At 36.6% G+C, this 21,890-nt stretch overlaps 1 long non-coding RNA gene across 1 annotated transcript in view; it reads right to left on the bottom strand.

Annotated features, from left to right (window-relative positions):
- LOC123512002 overlaps window positions 1-21,890 on the bottom strand; it is a 149,961-nt gene that overhangs the window by 57,409 nt on the left and 70,662 nt on the right. Inside the window, exon 2 of the long non-coding RNA XR_006677003.1 lies at window positions 20,983-21,045. This is a non-coding gene — a long non-coding RNA (uncharacterized LOC123512002). The remainder of the gene's footprint in view (window positions 1-20,982; window positions 21,046-21,890) is intronic.

Genomic DNA, 21,890 nt, shown 5'->3' with positions numbered 1-21,890 from the left:
AGGAGCCTTCGGTTTGCCAGAAAAGGAACGCGGAGATGTGTCATCGTTAAATATGAACTCTCCTTTTTTGCAGGGAATGAGCCACGCACGCCAGGGTAGCAGTGGGCAATGGGTATTTCATGTTTCCAAGGACACCAGTGGACGCTGGCGATACTTTCATCTTCCACTCTGACCTTCCATGTTTATTTTACCCGCGTCTCTTCTTCCACAAATAATATGTAATTCCTTTCTATAACGTTAGCATAGTAGATTTCCGACTTACACTCATATTTGTTGTTTCATTTATTTCCTTGATTCATTTCCTAATTCCTGTTTCTTAGATAAGCATCAATTTCTTTTTCTATTCTTTGACGTTATTACCATGCTTTCTTATTTACTGTGTGTGTGTGTGTGTGTGTGTGTGTGTGTGTGTGTGTGTGTGTGTGTGTGTGTGTGTGTGTGTGTGTGTGTGTGTGTGTGTGTGTGTGTGTGTGTGTGTGTGTGTGTGTGTGTGTGTGTGTTGACTGGAAGAGGCAATTGTCTGTTTACCGCGAATAAAACTGATTTCAGAAAGGTGACACAAAGAAGTGAAGACAGAAAGAAGATTCATTATGACTTAATATAAGTTGCACTCCGTGTTCTTTGTAGTGAAGAAGTTGAAATATAGTAAAGACACTTTTTCTAGCTGACTGTATATAGAGAATACATATATATAAAGAATAAAAAAAAAACACCTACATGGAGGATATCAGTCACCAGAAATTGAAAGTGCAAAAGTAAAACATCACAAGAAATTAAGATACAAACAGCTACGTTGAGAATGGTGAAATCGCAAGATACTACAAATACAAAAAGGTGAACATCTAAAACAAAGAGTTATCTCGCAAAAGAAGGCCATAGAAAAGCAATAAATAATTTTGGCTGCAGGTTGCACTCCTGTAACTCAGCAATCATTATGAAGATATAGCCACGTATAAAGGGCTAATTTCTCTCGCTGATCATTTTCTCTGCTGCACATATAAAAGACAAAAACTCCCAGTAAACACAGGCAAGAGTAGACATACCCAAAACCTCAATGGGTGTACAGTGCCATGCTCCCCCATGTAAATTTCATACTCAAAATACAAGCTGGCATTATACGAAGAAACGTCTACAATAAGCCCCCGCACTTGGCAAATCTCAGCTTGGCGAATCTCACTTTTGGCGGTAGGGTGGCCACGGACCACCGAGTGCACGCTTGGCGATTTGAATTCAAACTTGGCGGTCCCTGGCGGATCAAATGTGTCATGGATTTATTCTTATTACTGGAAAACGATGATGGTGGTGGTGGCGATGATGATGATGATGATGATGATGATGATGATGATGATGATGATGATGATGATGATGATGATGTGATGTAATGATGGTGATGGTAATAATAGAAATAATGATAATAATACTGCAAATAATAATAATAATAATAATAATAATAATAATAATAATAATAATAATAATAATAATAATAATAATAATAATAATAATAATAATAATAATAATAATAATAATAATAATAATAATAATAATAATAATAATAATAAAATAATAATAATAATAATAATAATAATAATAATAATAATAAAAAATAATAATAAATAATAATAATAATAATAATAATAATAATAATAATAATAATAATAATAATAATAATAATAATATTAAAAAATAATAACAAGAACAACGACAACAACACTAACAACGAAAATAACAACAAAATGATAATAATAATAAAAGCAATAATAATAATAATAATAATAATAATAATATTATTATAATAATAATAATAATAATAATAATAATAATTATTAATAATAATAATAATAATAATAATAATAATAATAATAATAATGATAATAATAAGATGAAGAAAAAATAACATTAATAATAATAAAATAGTAATTGCATCAATAATAACAATAATAATAATAATAATAATAATAATAATAATAATAATAATAATAATAATAATAAAAATATTAATAATAATAATAATAATAATAATAATAATAATAATAATAATAATAATAATAATAATAATAATAATAATAATAATAATAATAATAATAATAATAATAATAATAATAATAATAATAATAATAATAATAATAAGAAGAAGAAGAAAAGAAGAAAAACAGTAAGAGCTACAAAAATAAGAACAACAAAACAACAACAACAACAACAACAACAACAACAACAACAACAACAACAACAACAACAACAACAACAACAACAACAACCACGAACACAAAAAAATGAGAAACAGACAATGAATAAGACAAAAAGAAACTTACCTTAGTCCATTACCATTGTTTCATTATCTCATCAGATCGCCAGATGACGAGATGATTCAGTAAAACCATTGCAAAATCATAAAAAAAAAAAAAACGAAAAGCTATAATTCCGTTTTTTGAAGTCTGACAGGAGCTCACCCGGATCATGTAGCAAATATATACACTTATACTACTGAGAAGCTCTAATGACTTTGTTCTCCTATTCACAACTAAGCAAAAATAAAACTAACCTTCTGCATTAAACACGCGTATATTTGTACCCTACATACATTGAATACAGTCAGAAGTGATACATAAATCCACTGCCGCACGTTATTGGCCTCATTTTAACACTAAAGGTGAGAAAACAACAAATTTCCCGCTCCGATAACCCGAAGCAATACCTGTAAAGCTCCCTAAAATGTGTCTGATACCTGAGAATGGAAAACACGGAGCTGACACGCACATCTTATCAGCTCAGAATGGCGGGTCACGACTTATATTACGCACGTGAGGTGGCTGAGACTAAAACTGAGAGTAACTACACAATACAAGGAAATCAAAGTTATAATGATTTTTCTCTATCTTCATTACTTTTCCTTGTTTTCAACGCTTTTCTACTTTTATGTGTTTAAGGATAGCTTTTTTTTTATTTTGTTGGCTGACTCCGTCTTGTGTGTAGTTCTCCCAAAACTCTATTTTTATTTTCTTCTCTCTCTCTCTCTCTCTCTCTCTCTCTCTCTCTCTCTCTCTCTCTCTCTCTCTCTCTCTCTCTCTCTCTCTCTCTCTCTCTCTCTCTCTCTCTCTCTCTCTCTCTCTCTCTCTCTCTCTCTCTCTCTCTCTCTCTCTCTCTCTCTCTCTCTCTCTCTCTCTCTCTCTCTCTCTCTCTCGCTCTCTCTCTCTCTCTCTCTCTCTCTCTCTCTCTCTCTCTCTCTTGCAGTTCTCCTGTGTGGTTTTTTTTTTTATCTGAGTTCTGTTCTGTCTCCTCTTTCTACTGTTGACTTCCATTCCTGTAGTGTTTTAGTTCCTATTGCCCTTATTCTTTTCCATTTCATGTCCAACCCTCTAACGACTTCTCTCCAGTAGTTTCTTTGACATTTAAGCTGTCAATATTGTTCGTATCCTTTCAATTCTTATTCTGCTGTTTTTGGTGATCCCATACGTCCATCGGTGTTGAATTTTAATGTCTGGTACCTCGAATTGCCTCTCTTGCACTTATTTATCATGCTTCGAACCATAATCACTAAAGCACTGACGACATTACTGTCTTGACTTACATTTTTATCCATTTCAATTTCATAAACCTATTTCTATCATTTGTTCGTCTCTTAAGTAATCTCCTCCTCCCCAAAAAAAAAATCCATGGAACTATTCTGTACTCCAACTGAATATCCTCTACATGTCTGGCACATAAAAATACACAGGAAAAAAAGGCAAATATAACTGTTTTGAGATAAGAACAACAGTAAGGTCGAGTCTGGAATAAAGATTAAAGCGAAACCTGAAATTAGTTCTTGGGAGGAGCGGTGAGAAGAGTTCGGCTGTATTAGGAGCGAAAGGAGCAATATATCAGAATTAAGAGAAGGAAACTCCATCAAGACAAATGATCGCAGGGACTCTGTTGTGTTAGGACCAGTTTATGGGGAGCATTTCTCAGCCGATACTAAATATTTGTGAGTTGAGGGAGCTTTTATCATTATGCTGGAAACATTTTTGTTAGTCAACAAACAGCAACTAAGTCTGTAAAATGAAAAAAAAAATTCTGAGTCATTAGAAACTTTTTTGTGTGAACTGATACAGAACTTTTTTTGTTGTTTTTGTTGTTCGATAGGGAAAATTACGAGTTGATGGTGAATGCCTATATTGACAAAGAACTTTTATATGATTTGTGAGTTCAAAAAAAACTGTATATAACTGGCAACAAGTGTCTCTAAAACTGATGTTTCTATATTTGATTAAATTATCTTAAAAAAAAAGAAAACCTCTTAGTTTCAAAAGAATTTTTTAAGTTCTCAACAGTAAAGGAACGTTTCCCAGGCAAAACAAGTAGTCTCCTGATATGAGGTCAAGTACAGACGGACAGAACATTCAGAATAATAAAAGAAACATCATTGGCCACATACGTACGCAGCAAATAATATCACATTCCCCAACAGACCAGTATCCCAGCCAGCCAGCCAGCCATCCGCCACAACACAAATCAAGCTCTATTTATAAACGCTTTGTTCGCTCACATGGAATATTTTCAAAAGCCACACAGATGATTAGTCGGGTTTTCATAATGATTTTTCCATACTGATTACGTACAGTACTCGTTAGGGTCCATTTAACTCTTATATTAACAAACATTCTTGATAATCTATACAGCTTTCATTACAGTATCAAATATGTCTAGGGACGCGACCAACAGTTAGACCCAGTTTTGTGCATGAGGAAAAACACGTAGAATAAAAGAAAAAATAAGCACATTCTGACATTGATTCCTTTGAGGAAAAATAATATAGCTGAGAAATTATATTTTTCTAACATATTATCATTTTCTTAATTATATTATTATTATTATTATTATTATCATTATTATTATTATTATTATTATTATTATTATCATCATTTATTATTATTATTATTATTATTATTATTATTATTATTATTATTATCATTATTACTATTATTATCATTATTACCATTATTACCATCATTACCATCATATTATTTTCTTCTTCAGGCTAAGGAGGAAAAATGAGCCACTTCATTACAAGCATACACACAAACACACACACAAACACACACACACACACACACACACACACACACACACACACACACACACATACACACACACGAACGGGCACTAAATCCTCCCCATATGGTTGCACAATCAACTGAGTGAGGCAACATGAGTCACGATTTACTGGACCGGAGGGAGGCGCTGCGTCTCTTTGTCACGTGGTAGCGCGGTGCAGACACCTCGCCGTGCCGTTCCTCACACCTCTCTGTGCACTTTCATTCGCTGCAACAATTAAAACCTGGCGGAATATAATGGAAGGTAAACTTTTTTCCTTTTTTTCCTATATTTTTTTGACGCACTAGATAATACGGTAGCCGGATTTTTTAAATTTACACTTTTATCGTTTTTCTTTTTTTTTTCTATAAATATTCTGAAACGCAAAAGAATATGAATGCCAAAACACTCCTGCTTTATCTCCTTACATATTTTTTTCAGTTTCCTTTTGATAAAAGCCGATGCAAACTATACCATGTCCATTTCTTTACCATGACTTTTACAATCGCTGTTGGAATTCCTGTCGTGTAAAAGTTGGTATTTCATTACCACGGTGATTGTTACCTGTAGCATAACCTATCTACTTCTAGTGAAGAGTAGTGTTGATAACTAGAGGCACAAGACTGTTTCAGAATGGTAGTAATAGTAAAATTCTATACCTTCTTAATCAATCCTTTTACTGCGATATGCAAAAATTAACAATTCTAAAAAAACAGTCAAGTCTTTATATGAAAAAGAAGCATAAAAAGAATAGGTTTTGAAAGGAAGATGTACAAAACAAAAGGTGTCTTAGAGTGGTTAGTGATTAAAGAAGGATGTGGTGAATATCGGTGAAAGGGTTAACAGATCCTATTACATATCATAACCACATTTATTTATTACAAGTACGACACACAGTAGAAAAAATACATAAAATATTTGTTCCTGGTAAAGTAAAACCAGGAACTTGAACGTGAAAACAAGAAATAAAAGAGTAAGTAATAAAGGAAGAAATAGTGTGCAGGAAACACTTAAAAAATAAAGTTGGCGTCCACTGCAGAGAGAGAGAGAGAGAGAGAGAGAGAGAGAGAGAGAGAGAGAGAGAGAGAGAGAGAGAGAGAGAGAGAGAGAGAGAGAGAGAGAGAGAGAGAGAGAGAGAGAGAGAGAGAGAGAGAGAGAGAGAGAGAGAGAGAGAGAGAGAGAATTGTCAGTCTTTACCTTTTCAATCCAAGCATAATTTCTTTCTTTATATCACTAACAACCTCACATAAAGCTAGTAATTCCCCCAATGATTGTGCTTTGTTTCGTCTTCCATACTACCGCACTCTCAAAAGGTTCACTGCATAATCTCTGCAAGTTAAGAGGCCGTGATGGAAATAATTATGGTCTTCAATATTGTTTTTCGTGCCTTTATTAGTAATTCAACGATAATCTCACACCTCCATGAAAACACCACAGATTGAATCTAGGGGTCTTCAATAAAGTTCTATGAGAGAAAATAGGTTTCAAAATACGTATAAATAACAAGAAAAACGTCTCCAATGATTACAAAAAAACAGATGGCTGTACTGAAAACGAGATTCCTAATCTGACTGCAGTACGTGTCAAGAGCGTTTCCTTCACAGGGAAAAACTAAACAAAACACAACAAAAACACCACCAATAGATGCAGGAAAAGAGTATCGCACGGAAAACAAGAGATTCACATCCATGCAATGAAAGCGGTTCCCTTTACAAAAAAAAAAAAAAAAAAGAGCTCATGAATGCAATAATAGATGACCAAACCAAAAAAGATTCAGAGCCACAGATTATCACGTTTATCGAAAGCGCGTCCCTTCACAGCTAAACCCTTAGGTAGCCCAGAGTTTGCACCCCCAGGCTAGGAATTAATGTCTTCCACCTCATGAGTTCAGTCAGGGGGTGGACACATGCGACACACAATACTTCAGGATAACACAACACAACAGAGCGCTTGGTTTGTATTTTGTGTTGGTAATGTTGCTGTGGCGCTTGTTGTTGTATTGTACTGGTGGTGGCGTGTACTCGTTCAAAATGTAACTTAGTCAACTGAGGACAAAGCAAGGTAGAATATTGTTATGAAATCTTAAGTGTTACGTTTTTATTTCAAGTCATTAACCCATTTCTCGTTACACATCCGCTACCATTACACTCGCTACCATTACACTCAATATTGACTTTAATGCAATTCGGAACATATTATTTTTGTTAAGGCTGGAGGTTGTCTGCAGTAATGAATAGTTACCTTCCCTCCCTCACTAACACACCAGGATTCTTGGGAAAAGCACCACAATATCGCAACACAGTACCATGCCGCAGTCAACGCTACTCCGCCTCGAAACACTACCACGTCAAAGGATGAGTATAAATAAAAGCCGTGGTGGTCAAGACGGTTCTGCTGGAGTCTACGGTTCTTATTTCTAAACGCGTTGAGTTTCTATGTGGCATATTTCAAAAGCAAATGAGATGACTACTGTAGTTAGGTTCTTAAATGTTTCTCCATTAACGATGTGGAATTCTTGTTAAATTATCACTAATCATAGAAATACCCTTGAACAGACCAACAACCTCTACTAAAACAGGATACAAGATTCTGGAGATAAGACTACGCAAGGTTTGAGAACACTGTCTCTTGAGGCATATGAGAAAGCTTGGCCCTTGTTACCTAAAAGTAGAATGAGCCGCTGGATGGCTTCAAAGTAGATTACATGATTTTACCTTGACCGGGATGAGAATACGAGCACCTGAAGCGATGTGCCGGTCTCTTCATCAGAGGAAAAAAGTATGCACCATCTGATTGCTTCGTGGGTAAACAGAAAGGTCAAGCCACTTACAAGGAAACAGAAAGTAATAAGCCGCAATAAGCAGCAACGGAAATGAGGAAGGGAGAAAGCGTATTGCCACACTATAAATAATAAAGTAAATACCTCTAAGCTGCGTGGTGACAGTGGCTTGTGTGTGTGTGTGTGTGTGTGTGTGTGTGTGTGTGTGTGTGTGTGTGTGTGTGTGTGTGTGTGTGTGTGTGTGTGTGTGTGTGTGTGTGTGTGTGTGTGTGTGTGTGCACTCTAAATTCAGGAAATGCATCACAGCGAGGAGGTGAATTAAATTATCGTTTATCATAATGCACAAAGCACTTCTATAAAATTAATTACTTTCACCGTTATGAGAGGCAATATCATTTCCGCCGTCGTCAACATTATCGCCACAACAACCACCACCACCACCATCACCACAACAACCAGGAACACGACACAAACATTTCCCTGCCACAGCTTTTCCTCACTCCGCTCCCCACTTCAAGTCTTCCAAGGGTCCGACCGTAATCATGAAGGCCACGCCCGAGCACACAGCAGTTCCCTTGCCACAACGAGCCTCGGAGATTAGCAGAGTGTAAGCAGCAGGGGGCAGGGCAACGGAGGGCGTCTTGGAACACTAATGCGGACACACGACAGGAGATAATTTCAGGATGTGTTCGTATATGTGTGTGTTGGCGGGGAGGGGATTATGTATGGATGACTTATTCATAATGTAGGGGGCTACGATTGGACGCTTGATATTCTCTCTCTCTCTCTCTCTCTCTCTCTCTCTCTCTCTCTCTCTCTCTCTCTCTCTCTCTCTCTCTCTCTCTCTCTCTCTCTCAGCACAAAACACTCCCTTAATACGGCATTAGTGTATGAATGAACTAGATTGATTCAATGAACAACAAATACTTCTATAACAAAGAATTTATAGTAAGTTGCGATAGCGTGGCAGTATTGATTTCTTTCAATTCATCAATATACATACTTTTCATTAATATTTACATAAGAAAAGTGAAGGTAATTTCCTCTATACCACATTTACTTATTAACTATTGAAGGTAGAAAAAAGAAATTCAATAATTCTACCTGTACAGGAACAATTTCCTAAGGGGTTTCATGGTAGTCTTATTTTCAATCGTTTTAAAAGGTTTTTATAATGAGGGTAAGATGGCGGGCTGGTGCGTTCAGACATCATTAATCTTATTCGTACTCCTCACGCGTCAATGGTGTTCCCCAAAGTGTGTAGGGAGAAGTAAGAGAAGAAGGTGAAAGATAGCGTGTACAAAGTGAGAATATACTTATTTCATTTACACCACACAAGGTTGGCTCAGACATATTTTGACCCAAAGTGCGGATACACAAGGACAAATGAAAAAAACAAAATGGAAATGAAAGAAACTTGACAGGTTCTCAGCAAGGAAGTTAATAGTTTAGATTTTTTACATGTTGAAATAGTTTGGCTGAGAGCACAAAAAAAAAAAAACTATTATGATATTATAGTTAGTACTTACTAATACTACAAATATATATAAGAAAAGGAAAAGAAAAGAGCGAATAAAAAGGTTTGTCCACATTGCATCTTCTACAGAACAGGAAGGAACAAAGACAGAGTATTGGCGATACTGACGATACATCCGCGATGTTTCTAGCACTGCCTCTATAACTTGTGATTCCGCGTAGACAAGCCTTTTCCAGCAATTCATCTCACACTATGGCTGACCACAGTTCAAAACGTTTAAGAAATATCAGAAACTACAGTTTAAAAAGGATAAAGCGTTTCATGAAATCTGTTTCCTAAATATATAAATGAAGTGCAGCTAGGAATCCTGCAATCAACTGGTGAGCTCTGGAAATACTTGCCTTCCGTATTCCTCCTCCTATTACTTGAAATTGTGGGGAAAGATTTTAATTTTCGTGTTTCTTTTAGACTACACTATTTCTGAGCGGGTGTCTTCAGTGAGTCTTTACAACAGTTCTGACATTATTGTTACCCTTGGCTCTTGTTACATATTTATTAGAAAATATTATTACTTCCATTATTATATTATTATCATTATCATTGGTATCACAAATTATAATAATGATAATAATAATAATAAGAAAAATAATATTAATAATTAATAAAATAATAATATCAATAATAATTAGTACAATTTTCATTATTACTATTACTACTACTCTACTATTACTACTACTACTACTACTACTACTACTACTGCTACAACTACTAGTACTACTTTCACTACTGCTAATAATAATAATATTAATGATAAAAGTAATAATAATAACAATAATAATAATAATAATAATAATAATAATAATAATAATAATAATAATAATAGTAGTAGTAATGATAATAATAATAATAATAATAATAATAATAATAATAATAATAATAATAATAATAATAATAACAGTAATAGTAATAATAATAACAGTAACAATAATAATAATAATAATAATAATAATAATAATAATAATAATAATAATAATAATAATAGTACTACTACTACTACTACTACTACTACTACTACTACTACTACTACTACTACTATTACTACTACTACTATTAATAGTAGTAGTACTACTACTATTACTATTATTACTACAATTATATTTGTTATTATAATTAATAAAAACATTATAATTTTTATCATCATTATTATTATTACTATTATTATTATTATTATTATTATTATTAGTAGTATTAGTAGTAGTAGTAGTAGTAGTAGTAGTATCGGCCACAGGGGTAAACCACAAAGCACCAACTCCACTGTACAGAAAAAAATCACAGGTGAAGCCAAAATGTCCTTGCGGACCAAACCTTCCCTCATTCACTGTAGGTTTAGAGGAAGCAAAAATGTCAAATCTTTGGAGTTGCCGCGCTTCTCTAACTCGGGGCGACGTGTTATGGTGGCAGTGGACATGGAGACATGGAGACAAAACTCTGCGATTCTCAATAAAAGCGAGAGTTCTCAGGTCTTATCATTTCAACTCGTGTTCGCTATTTTCTCAGAATCACAAAACAACCAACACACCTACGCATTCCTCGACGAGTGGCAATAAGAACACGATGAACGCGACACTAAAGAACAAAACGAACCGACGTATATTCCTAGATTCAAGAAATTCCTTTTTGAAAACTATAAATTTACCAGAGGAAGGAATAAAAATTGAAATCTACAAATAGTGAATGGAAACCTTGAATCACATATATGTCCACATGTCTTGCTGTCCTCGTGTCCTCGTCCTATCACGGAGAGGGAAGCGGGGCACACGTTATGGATCTGCTCCTTGCTAGAGAGAATTAGTTCAGTGATATATTGTTTCCCAGACAGCGGTGATGCGTGGGCTTCCGGTCTGACACCCTCGCGAGTAATATCCCGGTGAGGCGCTGCAATTATTAGAAAACGTGAGGACCAAATGGTGGGTCTTGCTCTCTGGTTGCATTTGGAGACGTAGTGTAGTTATAAGACTTGACTTTGGTTATAAGAATGTTGGTTTTGCTTGTGCTATTTCTTGTTGTAAGAATGTTGGTGTTGGTTATAAAAATGTTACTTTTTGTTGTATGTTAGTTTTCGTTGCAAGAATGTTAGTTTTGGTTAGAAGAATGTTGGTTTTTGGTTGCTAAAATGTTAGTTTTGGTAATATGAATGTTAATTTGGGTTATAAGAATGTTAGTTTTGTTGTGTTAGTTTTTGTTGCAACAATGTTAGTTTGCGTTACAAGAATGTTGGTTTTGGTTACAAGAATGTTGGGTTTCGTTATAAATGTTAATAATGGTTGTAAGAATTCTATAAGAATAGTAGTTTTGGTTGTATATGTGTGTTGGTTGTAAGAATACTAGTTATGGCTATATGAATGTTGGTTTTGGTTGTAAGGACGTTGGCTTTGGTACAAGAATGTTGGTTTTGGTTGTAAGGATGTTAGCTTTGGTTACAAGAATGTTGGTTTCGGTTAAAAGATTATTGGTTTTGGTTAGAAGAGTGTTGATGTCAAGTATAGGATCGCTGATGTTAAAGACAAAAATGTTGGTTTCTGTTATAAAAAGATTGATTTCATCCTAATATTTCGTATTAATATCAGGTTGGTTGTTTTCGATTTGGTTAATGAATGATAAAAGATTGCTCCTTCAAACACACACACACACACACACACACACACACACACACACACACACACACACACACACACACACGGAAACAAGGACAGGAATGCCAGGGAGGCCACGGTCACGGCCATCTTTTCTCTTGTCTGTCTCTCTGAGTGACAGCAGATCTTCCAGCGCCGCGTGTTTTGCTCAATCTCACAACTTTCTTTCTTCAGACTTATCTCTCTCCGTGCTGACTTTGTAACTCCTTCCTGCGTCACACTCAGGCTCTACTGCTTCTCGGGAGTCACGCCTCGCTTCGTGAGGTGCAAGCAATGACGACATGATAAGATTGAGGACTACGACTGTCACTAATTCACAGGTGTCGAGTTCACAGCATGTTACGTTTCATTACTTGTGCTGGAGATGTATGAGAATGAAAAAAGATATTAATGAATAAATAAAAGAAAAAAAATAAGTAAATAAATAAGAGATTAATAAGACTAAAGAATATAAAGATTGTGTGTATTTTTATTTGTTTATTTAATCTAATACGAATTAAAATGGATGATACAAATTAGCGGGAATATGGGTGATTTCAATATAATTCCTTCTGAAAACTCCTATGGTGAACTAGGAATTAAAAAAGGATTATTCTTTCATATTTACCAATCAAAACACTTCTTATAGATGCAGCTCTGGAGTAAATCAGTGCGATAATGCGAATTATGTACCTGAACATATTTGCAACATAATTCAAACTAGTTATAAATATTCCTTCCTTCACATTTTTCTATCAAAAGTTCTATTAGGCAATCTGAAAGAAAACTATTTTTCCGCATTTTCCTATCCAGTCTATATAATGCAAACTATTACGTAAAAAACTTCACTGTTTATATATCTTCTCAGTAACACCGAAAATAGACAAAAAAGTACATTTCTTCCCTATTTTCCTACTAGAAGATGTAAAATGTTTTTTTTCATAGTTTCCAATTAACATATGCGCTTAAAGATAAAACAAAAATATACATTTCTTTCAAACATTCCTTTTAACACTAACAGTAAAAGAAGTGATTGAATTGGATATGATGTCAGATACAATTCACTGCATGACGAAAACTGAGTATAAAGCTTCCTCCCCCAATCCTCTCTCTCTCTCTCTCTCTCTCTCTCTCTCTCTCTCTCTCTCTCTCTCTCACACACACACACACGCTACAAATCTCAAAATGGACAACAAACATATTACCAATTATACATCGAACACAAAACCTGCAAAATAAAGACCCTAAATGTATTGCTCGCTATTTGCACATGTAAAAAGGGAGTAAGTCGGGGATTCAGTGAGTGCACGACTTAGCAGGTGACAAAGCAACTGCCACAAGGAAAGGTGCAAAAATGAGCGAGGGCAACAGGCGACTGATCGGCTTCCATCACCAGGTCATAAAAAGTGATGCCAAACTCTTTGTTGTGATGGTAATAATGGTTGTCTTATATAAAGTATTTAATTTTCGACGTGTTATCTTATGTTTGCTTTACTATGATGATGTTAATGGTGGTGGTGGTGGCGGTGATGGTGGTGGCGGTGGTAGTCGTGCTGGTCGTGTTGAGAATGATGATAAAAGAGAATGAAAAAAAGAAAAAGAAAAGAACAAGAAAAGAACAGCTGCAGCAGCAACATCAAAGCTGTTCTTTTCTTGTTTTCCTAATCATTATTATTATTATTATTATTATTATTATTATTATTATTATTAATTATTAATATTATTATCATTATTATTATTATTATTATTATTATTATTATTATTATTATTATTATTATTATTAGCAGTAGTAGTAGTAGTAGTAGTAGTAGTAGTAGTAGTAGTAGTAGTAGTAGTAGTAGTAGTAGTAGTAGTTGTTGTTGTTGTTGTTGTTGTTGTTGTTGTTGTTGTTGTTGTTGTTGTTGTTGTTGTTGTTGTTGTTGTTGTTGTTGTTGTTGTTGTTGTTGTTGTTGTTGTTGTTGTTGTTGTTGTTGTTGTTGTTGTTGTTGTTGTTGTTGTTGTTGTTGTTGTTGTTGTTGTCGTGGTGGTCGTCGTGTTGTGGTGTTGTTGGTTGTTGTTGTTGGTGTTGTTGTTGTTGATTTTGTGGTGGTGGTGGTGGTGGTGGTAGTAGTGATTGTATTATTAGTAGCACTGTAATAGTTGTCATAGTAGTAGTAGTAGTAGTAGTAGTAGTAGTAGTAGTAGTAGTAGTAGTAGTAGTAGTAAAAGTAATAATAGCAGCAGCAATAGCAGTAGCAGTAGCAGTAAAGCAGAATAATAGAAAAAGGTAACAGTATTAGTAGCGACGCACATCAATACCAACAAACAACAACACCAACACCACCACCACTATCACCATCACCACCATCACCAACAACAACAATAACAGCAACAACCAACACCACCTCTACCATCACCTCCTCCCACAACAACAGCAGTCACAGATCAATGCTGAATGGCTGGAATAAGAATCACAATACCTTAGAGGGAAGTGTGAGAGGCGAGTGGCAGGATGACAGAGTGGCGTGTTGGTCTCTATAGCCACGTTGGACACAGGCGGTTACAGGTGTAGACTGGCATGAGAGTGACATGGAAAGCTGTGCATAATATATAAAGGATAGGACGTCAATGCAAGAGTTCTGTAATGGATTACGCAAATAGGTCTGTGTATAGGATAAAGGAAGATAGAGAGAGAAATAAGCTAAAATCGAACTCTTGATTTCTAAAGGCGGGTGTCGATCATCATTACAAACACTATTACGACAGAAGTAAAGACGTGACAATATTTCAGTACAATTCATGTTGGTGCGCCTAGGTAGAATGTAAGGATTACACGAAGAGAGTGGAAAGTAAGAATTAAAAAGGAGAAATTTAGATGAAAAATATCACTTAACATACTTAATTCCGTTAATTTTGTTATTTTCATATACGTATAACTTTATATATATAATTACTTTTAAGAATTTTTTCTGCTTTTGGAAATAAAGAGACTCCACGGAGGGAGATTGGAATGAGGCAGTGAGTGCAGGATGAAGGATGCTGGAGAAAGACGAGATAATTTTGGAATCAGGAAAAATCATCTAAGGTTATAAGAATGGAATTTGCAATAAAGATGAAGAAGGAAGGAATTGTAAAGAAGGATACAGAAGGAGAAGGGAGGAGTAACATGAAATGAGAAGGAAAATGCTGTGAGTTAAAATGAATAAGTCTAGAGTTGGCCAAAAGTGAAACATATCCAAGCAGCTTCATAACACAGCAGGTGAGGAATATCAAGAAGGTGAGAGGGGAGCGCTGGCAAAATAAGGTACATAAGGTGCTCAAGATAAGGCTGCAGCAACACTTTGACAATTGCCTGCTTGCCTTTAAAGTGGCAGGCAAGGAGCGGCGAGGGAAACTCAGCGCACGTAGCCTTGATAAAAGCTTGATAAAAGGATTGGATGTGAGGCACGCAAGGCAGGCAGCTTTGGGCAAGTTTATCAACACACTACATCCATACAATGTTTTCATGGCACACACACACACACACACACACACACACACACACACACACACACACACACACACACACACACACACACACACACACACACTCCAAGTATTTACAACATTTAATTACAAACATTAACTTTCAAGTCATAATAAGTAACATAATGAAGTGGAACATCTTATTGAAGAAATACTTATATGGTCAACATAGCAAACACCCTCCCAGAGAAATACCTCATGATGTTTAACATTCCGAAATCTATATCAAAATTCATAAAACAAACACATAATTGAACACAAAACCATAAATATATAAACGTCACTATACACACTCATCGAATATTGATTTTTTTTATTCAAAGAACATTTTCATGGTATACGTATGTTCATGTAAAACATATCTTTAACTCTTTTAGTATAACCCTCTCTTTTTCCATAACTGTGTTTCCCTGCTTGGTTGAGCTTTCCTGGCTCATTCTATAATCTTTTTTCTTAGTGCAAGTTTACCTACATTCAGTTTGTCTCTAAAAAGCCACTGCAATCCTTTAAATTACTGACCTATATATTCAATTTCCTGTCTTTCTAATGCTTTTGAGCGTATCTTCAAAAGGAACATTCCGCAGCACCCTTCTGCTCACCACCTTGACAGACAGTATACATTCTGTAAAGGGCGATCCACTGACGGTCTCCTTCCTTTCGCTTGCTTAAGACTTGGACTGTTTCAAAAGACATCTCAGAAAATATGTTTACTGCTTTCTCGTTTCTCCTTCGATTTTATTCACCTGGGAACGACATTTGAGTGAGTTTTTATCCTTCGGCAGATCTCTCCATACATAAGAAATATTTATGAACCAATAGTCCATACAACACAGAAATTCCTGAAAATATTGCCCCTAAGAAAATATGTAGACGTACATAATATATACATATACTTACTCATGAAAAGACCGAAAATAAAAGCAACGTCGCATACACTTAAATAATAATGACGAAATGTTTCAATTCAGAACCTTTTTTTCTCTTCATAAATATGTGTGTGTGTGTGTGTGTGTGTGTGTGTGTGTGTGTGTGTGTGTGCAGTCTCTGACGAGACAGCCAGACGTTACCCTACGTGTGTGTGTGTGTGTGTGTGTGTGTGTGTTTGTGTGTACTCACTGCTGTGTGTGTGTGTGTGTGTGTGTGTGTGTGTGTGTGTGTGTGTGTGTGTGTGTGTGTGTGTGTGTGTGTGTGTGTGTGTGTGTGTGATTTCCATTAACACAAAAGAAGCAGAAGCAAATTGATGTTTCCGAACCCTCTAACCAAACTTCATCCATGAGGATTCCTCCTTTGAAAATTTCACTCCAAATCACTGAGGAAAAGTTCCAAGGAAACTTAAGTATCATGAGAAAAAGTTCTTGCTGATAAATGCATGAATGTAATATCTGTGAGGAGTACTTACCCGTGGGACTAACGGTACAGGTCCCACGAGGCAGGAGAGTTCATAAATTTATTTCCAGTCAGGGTTTTCTTACTTAAAGGGAAACTCTGAACATTTGGATTTACAGGTGCTATCACTTTGCCACTCGTGTGTGTGTGTGTGTGTGTGTGTGTGTGTGTGTGTGTGTGTGTGTGTGTGTGTGTGTGTGTGTGTGTGTGTGTGTGTGTGTGTGTGTGTGTGTGTGTGTTTAAATGAATAGCTTGATGGGCAGGCTAAAGGAGGTGGGTTAATGTGAGTCGATGGATAGATGGATGGAGTTACAGGTGTATGGATGGTTGTGAGAGAGCGGATACCGTTTGGTGAGAAGTTTTCAAAATATGGTGCTTATATGTGGACGTACGATCTTGGGGACAGGAGATGACTGACCAGGTAAGGGCTGAAACAGATACACCTTCCATAAGACAAGACACATACATGGCTTCTCCTTCCCCCAATCTCTATCACCACTACTTTGTTCTCGGCAGCTCTATGTTTTAATCTTTGTACAAGTGTGCTTTGTTCTATATACAATTATGTTTCGTTCCTTATAGAAGTTTTTATATATCTATAATCTTTCTCTTATTCTTATATCTTTTATTCTCTACATCATTCTTTTATTATCACTTCTACTTTCACGATTTGGCCTCTGCACCATTGTTTTATTTTTTCTAGCACTATTCTTTTATCCTTTCATCCAACAATGTTTGTTCTATTGTGTTTCATTTTTCTCTTTTTCCATTGTTATTCTTTACCGCTATGCTTTGCTCTTTGTTTTTTATACTATCTTGTTCTCCTCTCTGGATTTCTTTATATATGGCTGAGTAAGTTTTTATAGGCACAACAATTTATTTAATCTGTAAGCAAAATTAATGATCCTCTCAAGAGTTTTTAAAAGCCAAAACACATACACAACATCGTACAGCACATAATGTAAGCGTTCCCAGTACTATTCCCATTAAGACCCTTGCAAAGCACATTTCTTTTCTCCTTCCTTCCAGATACTTTCCATTGCCCAAAACAGATAAATTCACCGCCACAATATTGTACTGCATTTGTGTGTGCACGTAACCACTTCAACTACTTTAGATTCCAACCGTGTATTTCCTTCTGCAGCACGGGTGACATGTATTATGAACAGCACCGAGTCAGCGTGGCGTGCTGCAATACTTTCCCGAGCACCTGCTGACGTGGTGTGTGTGTGTGTGTGTGTGTGTGTGTGTGTGTGTGTGTGTGTGTGTGTGTGTGTGTGTGTGTGTGTGTGAGGGGGATGTGATGTCAGTGCACCTCACCAGTCCTCTTCTCCCTTCCTCTCGTCCCTCTACTCTAACTGGTCCTATCGCCCATTTTCTATGCCCTACCTTCCTCACACTCTTATCATCCCTTAGTTTATCCTTCCGTCCCTGCCCACTCTCACCTCCCATTTCCCTGATCCTTCCTTCTCTCCTATCCTGTCCTTCCTTCCTCCTGTCTTTCACTTCCATTCCAGTTATTCATTGAGCCCCAAACACTCCTTTCTTCTATCCTCTTTCCTCCCTGCTTCTCTTTTTTCATTTCATTCTCTTGGTCTTTCGTCGAGATCTTCATTGCCTCTCTCTTCTTCTCCTTTCCCTCGCATTCCTTCTGTCCTACTCCTGATCTCCGCCTTTCCCCTCCTACAATTCTCCTGTCCCTCCCTCTCTCGTGTTTTTCCTGTCATGCTTTACAGTGCGCTCCTTCAAGCCTCCAACATCCGCGTTCTTCTCTCCTTCTCGTCTTTCAAGTCCCTTCCTCCCTCTTAAATATTCCTCCGTCCTGCTTTTCTACTCCCTCCATTCTCCCTCTTTCCTTCATGCTTTACCTCTCTCCCTCACGTCCTCCCCTCTCCCTACTTCTCTCCAGCCTGTCAGATCCATCCGCAGAGTTGGACCCGGAATATTTTGCGTCCCTTTCAACACCACCACGAATAGCACAGGAAGAGCGGGCCAGATAACGCACTGGCCTCGAGGTAATAAAATAGCGCAGTCATCTATGAAGTGCAGAACTCCCCGGTTGCACACACACACGTTGCGGCGCTGTGACGTTACTTTTGTTTTTTATAGATTATGGTATTGTTGTAGTTGTAGATAGAAATAGTTGTGTGTGTATTCATGGTTGTGTTATAGAAGTGAAGGTTATAATAATAGTAATGGTAGTTAATAACGAGATCAAGATAGTAATAACAATGGTAGTGCTATTAATGCTGGTTTTAAGACAAGGTTTAGCAGAACTACTGGAACTATGGGAAGGTTAAGGTAAGGATTCTAAGCATTAGGTACTGCATGATGGGTGGTGTACCTATGAACTGAGACGTATGAATTGAGAGGAATTGTGGTAGTGGTGGTGCCTAATGCAGTTGTGGCAGAGCGCCGCTAATCTATAGTGGACGTGTTTGCGTTTGATGAAGGATAATGTCATCATGAGGTTGGGTCGGCCGCTGAGGACTGTGGTAGGCAATGGTTTTAGTGGTGGTGGTGATGTGGCGACAAAGGGAAAGCCTATTACTGTAATGTTCAAATGAGCCGGGGAGTGGTGGGAGTGGGGCCTGGTCAGGATAATTGAATCTTAATCATGGCGTGTCAAAGGCCAAAGGGAATGACAAGAATAGGAGTGGCCAGGAAACTGTCACTCACTTTTGTAACTTTAACAATTGTTTTTCATATCTGACTAATGACCTCGTCCCTTGCATCAGTATATTTATTAAAAGCTGAAAATTTAACATTACAAGTTGCCTCTCACTTTTAACAAAACTTTTATCTTTGATAAATGCCTTCACTACTGAAGTTATATAACAAATAGCTCTTGCTTCCTTACTTCGTATCTTAAACTTTACCAAAGGCCTTTTACTTATGACCAAAGTGTTTTGGGAAACAAGAAAGCTAGAGAAAATACTGATTACTAAAAAAAAATCGATACATAAGTAAACACATCCTTCTACTTACAATTTAGTTATGGTTGAAATAGAGAGAAAAAACATAAACTTTGCAAACACTTCCTTTTTCTTTATCTATTAATAATAATAAGCCAACTGATTAACAGGAAAACATTCGCTCATTACCAAGGTATACCTTGTGACTTAGGCTCAGACAAGGACAGCATAGTTAAGCACCATTAAGGCGTAACATTCTCCAATATTCCAACCTGTGCTAATTGCCCTGACCAAATATCCGCGTGGCTTAAGTCTATAGCAGTGTTCGCCTCACAAATGGTCACGAAATTCCAGTGTTCACTTTCCACTAAACTAACAGAGGAAATCATTGTCAGTACTCACATTCAGTGTTTTCTTTATGTATGAGAAAGTTAAAGTAATCATGTTTATTGATGTTGACATTAGAATAAAAGGGATACGTTTTATTGAAATGCATGAGAGGAGGCAAGATGTTTTCTTTTAATATTTAGGGGTAATAAAAGTTTACCGTAGAAATCAAAGTTAGTGATTGAAAAGCTAAGATGCAAATAAAGGAAATGTTGACATAGAAAGATTTTACAGGAGAACGAAGAAGAAAGTGAATATATCAAAAGAGACATAGGAATGCATGTAAAGATACACACTGCCTGCCTGAATACATCGTGACGGTCCAACAAGCAACACGGACTTTACAACCTTATATATATAAAAAAAAAAAAAATCTTGATACATCACTACAGGCAAGAGTCAGCCATCCAAGCTTCCGATAAATAGGACCAGTGATGCTTCGAATATAGGCCTAAGAAGCAGCCATCCAAGCCTCTCCGAAATAAGCCTAAAAGACGTTCATGTAAACCTCGAGTTCAGCCCATTACAGCCTCTACGGAGTAAGCCTGGACACTAACCATCCATCTTCTGGAAGCAAAACTATTGGAAATGTAGAGTAATACGCACTAGTTATAATGATGATGATTATAAAAATAGTAACATTAATAATAACAACAACTACTACAACAACAACACCTACGAACATCAATCCTGAAACACTGCATACAACCTTCCTAAAATGACACACAGCAAAGAAATGAACCGTGGGAAAATAAATGAAAAACGTAAAAAAAACCCTCCCTGTACTCCTACCTTCAATTATTCCACATCTGTCGCAGCTACACACGTTTTCCTGGGATAGAACGCTTCAGTTTGCTGGGGAGTGAGAAAGAGAGAGAGAAAAATTAAAACACTCCAGGAAGGCCCGCACCACGCCGCCTTAGTGTCAACAAGGACGTACTGTTTAGCTGAAGGCGGAGGTGACGGGAAGAGGATTATTTTTCAGAACACAAGGTCATGGCCGCGAGGTAGAGAAGGGGCAGGAGGTGAAGGAGGAGGTGTTTGGAGGAAAGGAAGTAGAGACGGAGGTGGAAAAAGTGTTTGGACGAAGAGAAGAGAAAATGAAAACAGAGCAGCGGTGTGTGTGTATGTGTGTGTGTGTGTGTGTGTGTGTGTGTGTGTGTGTGTGTGTGTGTGTGTGTGTGTGTGTGTGTGTGTGTGTGTGTGTGTGTGTGTGTGTGTGTGTGTGTGTGTGTGTGTGTGTGTGTGTGTGTGTGTGTGTGTGTGTGTGTAGCAGAGTGGTGAATAGCCGCAAGGGATGAAGAGAAGTAAGTAGCAGGAACATCTATGAAGACAAACATCTCGCGGGAAGGGACATATGGGGGCGGAGATAAGAGGTAAGAGAGAAAAACGAGTATGGGAACAGAAGTGTGTGGCAAAGAGGGCTAAGAAGAATAGAAGAAAGGAGATATGAGATGAAAGAAAGCAAGTATTGAGCATTAATACAGGACAGGTTGAGGAGAGTGATTGTTACTAGAAAAAGAAATAAAGAAAAGTACCATATTGTTATAAGGGAAAGGAAAGAAGTGTTGTGAGAGTTAGCAAGAGACAAAATAAAGGAAAATATTGACAGCAAAGTATTGAGTGTTAATACAAGAAAGAAAGAGGAAAGTATTGTGATTGATTTAACGAAAGAAAAGAAAAGTACCATGACAATATGA

The sequence above is a fragment of the Portunus trituberculatus genome, chromosome 32, assembly GCF_017591435.1.
Source record: "Portunus trituberculatus isolate SZX2019 chromosome 32, ASM1759143v1, whole genome shotgun sequence".
Classification (NCBI taxonomy): domain Eukaryota; kingdom Metazoa; phylum Arthropoda; class Malacostraca; order Decapoda; family Portunidae; genus Portunus; species Portunus trituberculatus.
This window is presented reverse-complemented; position numbering and strand designations above follow the sequence as displayed.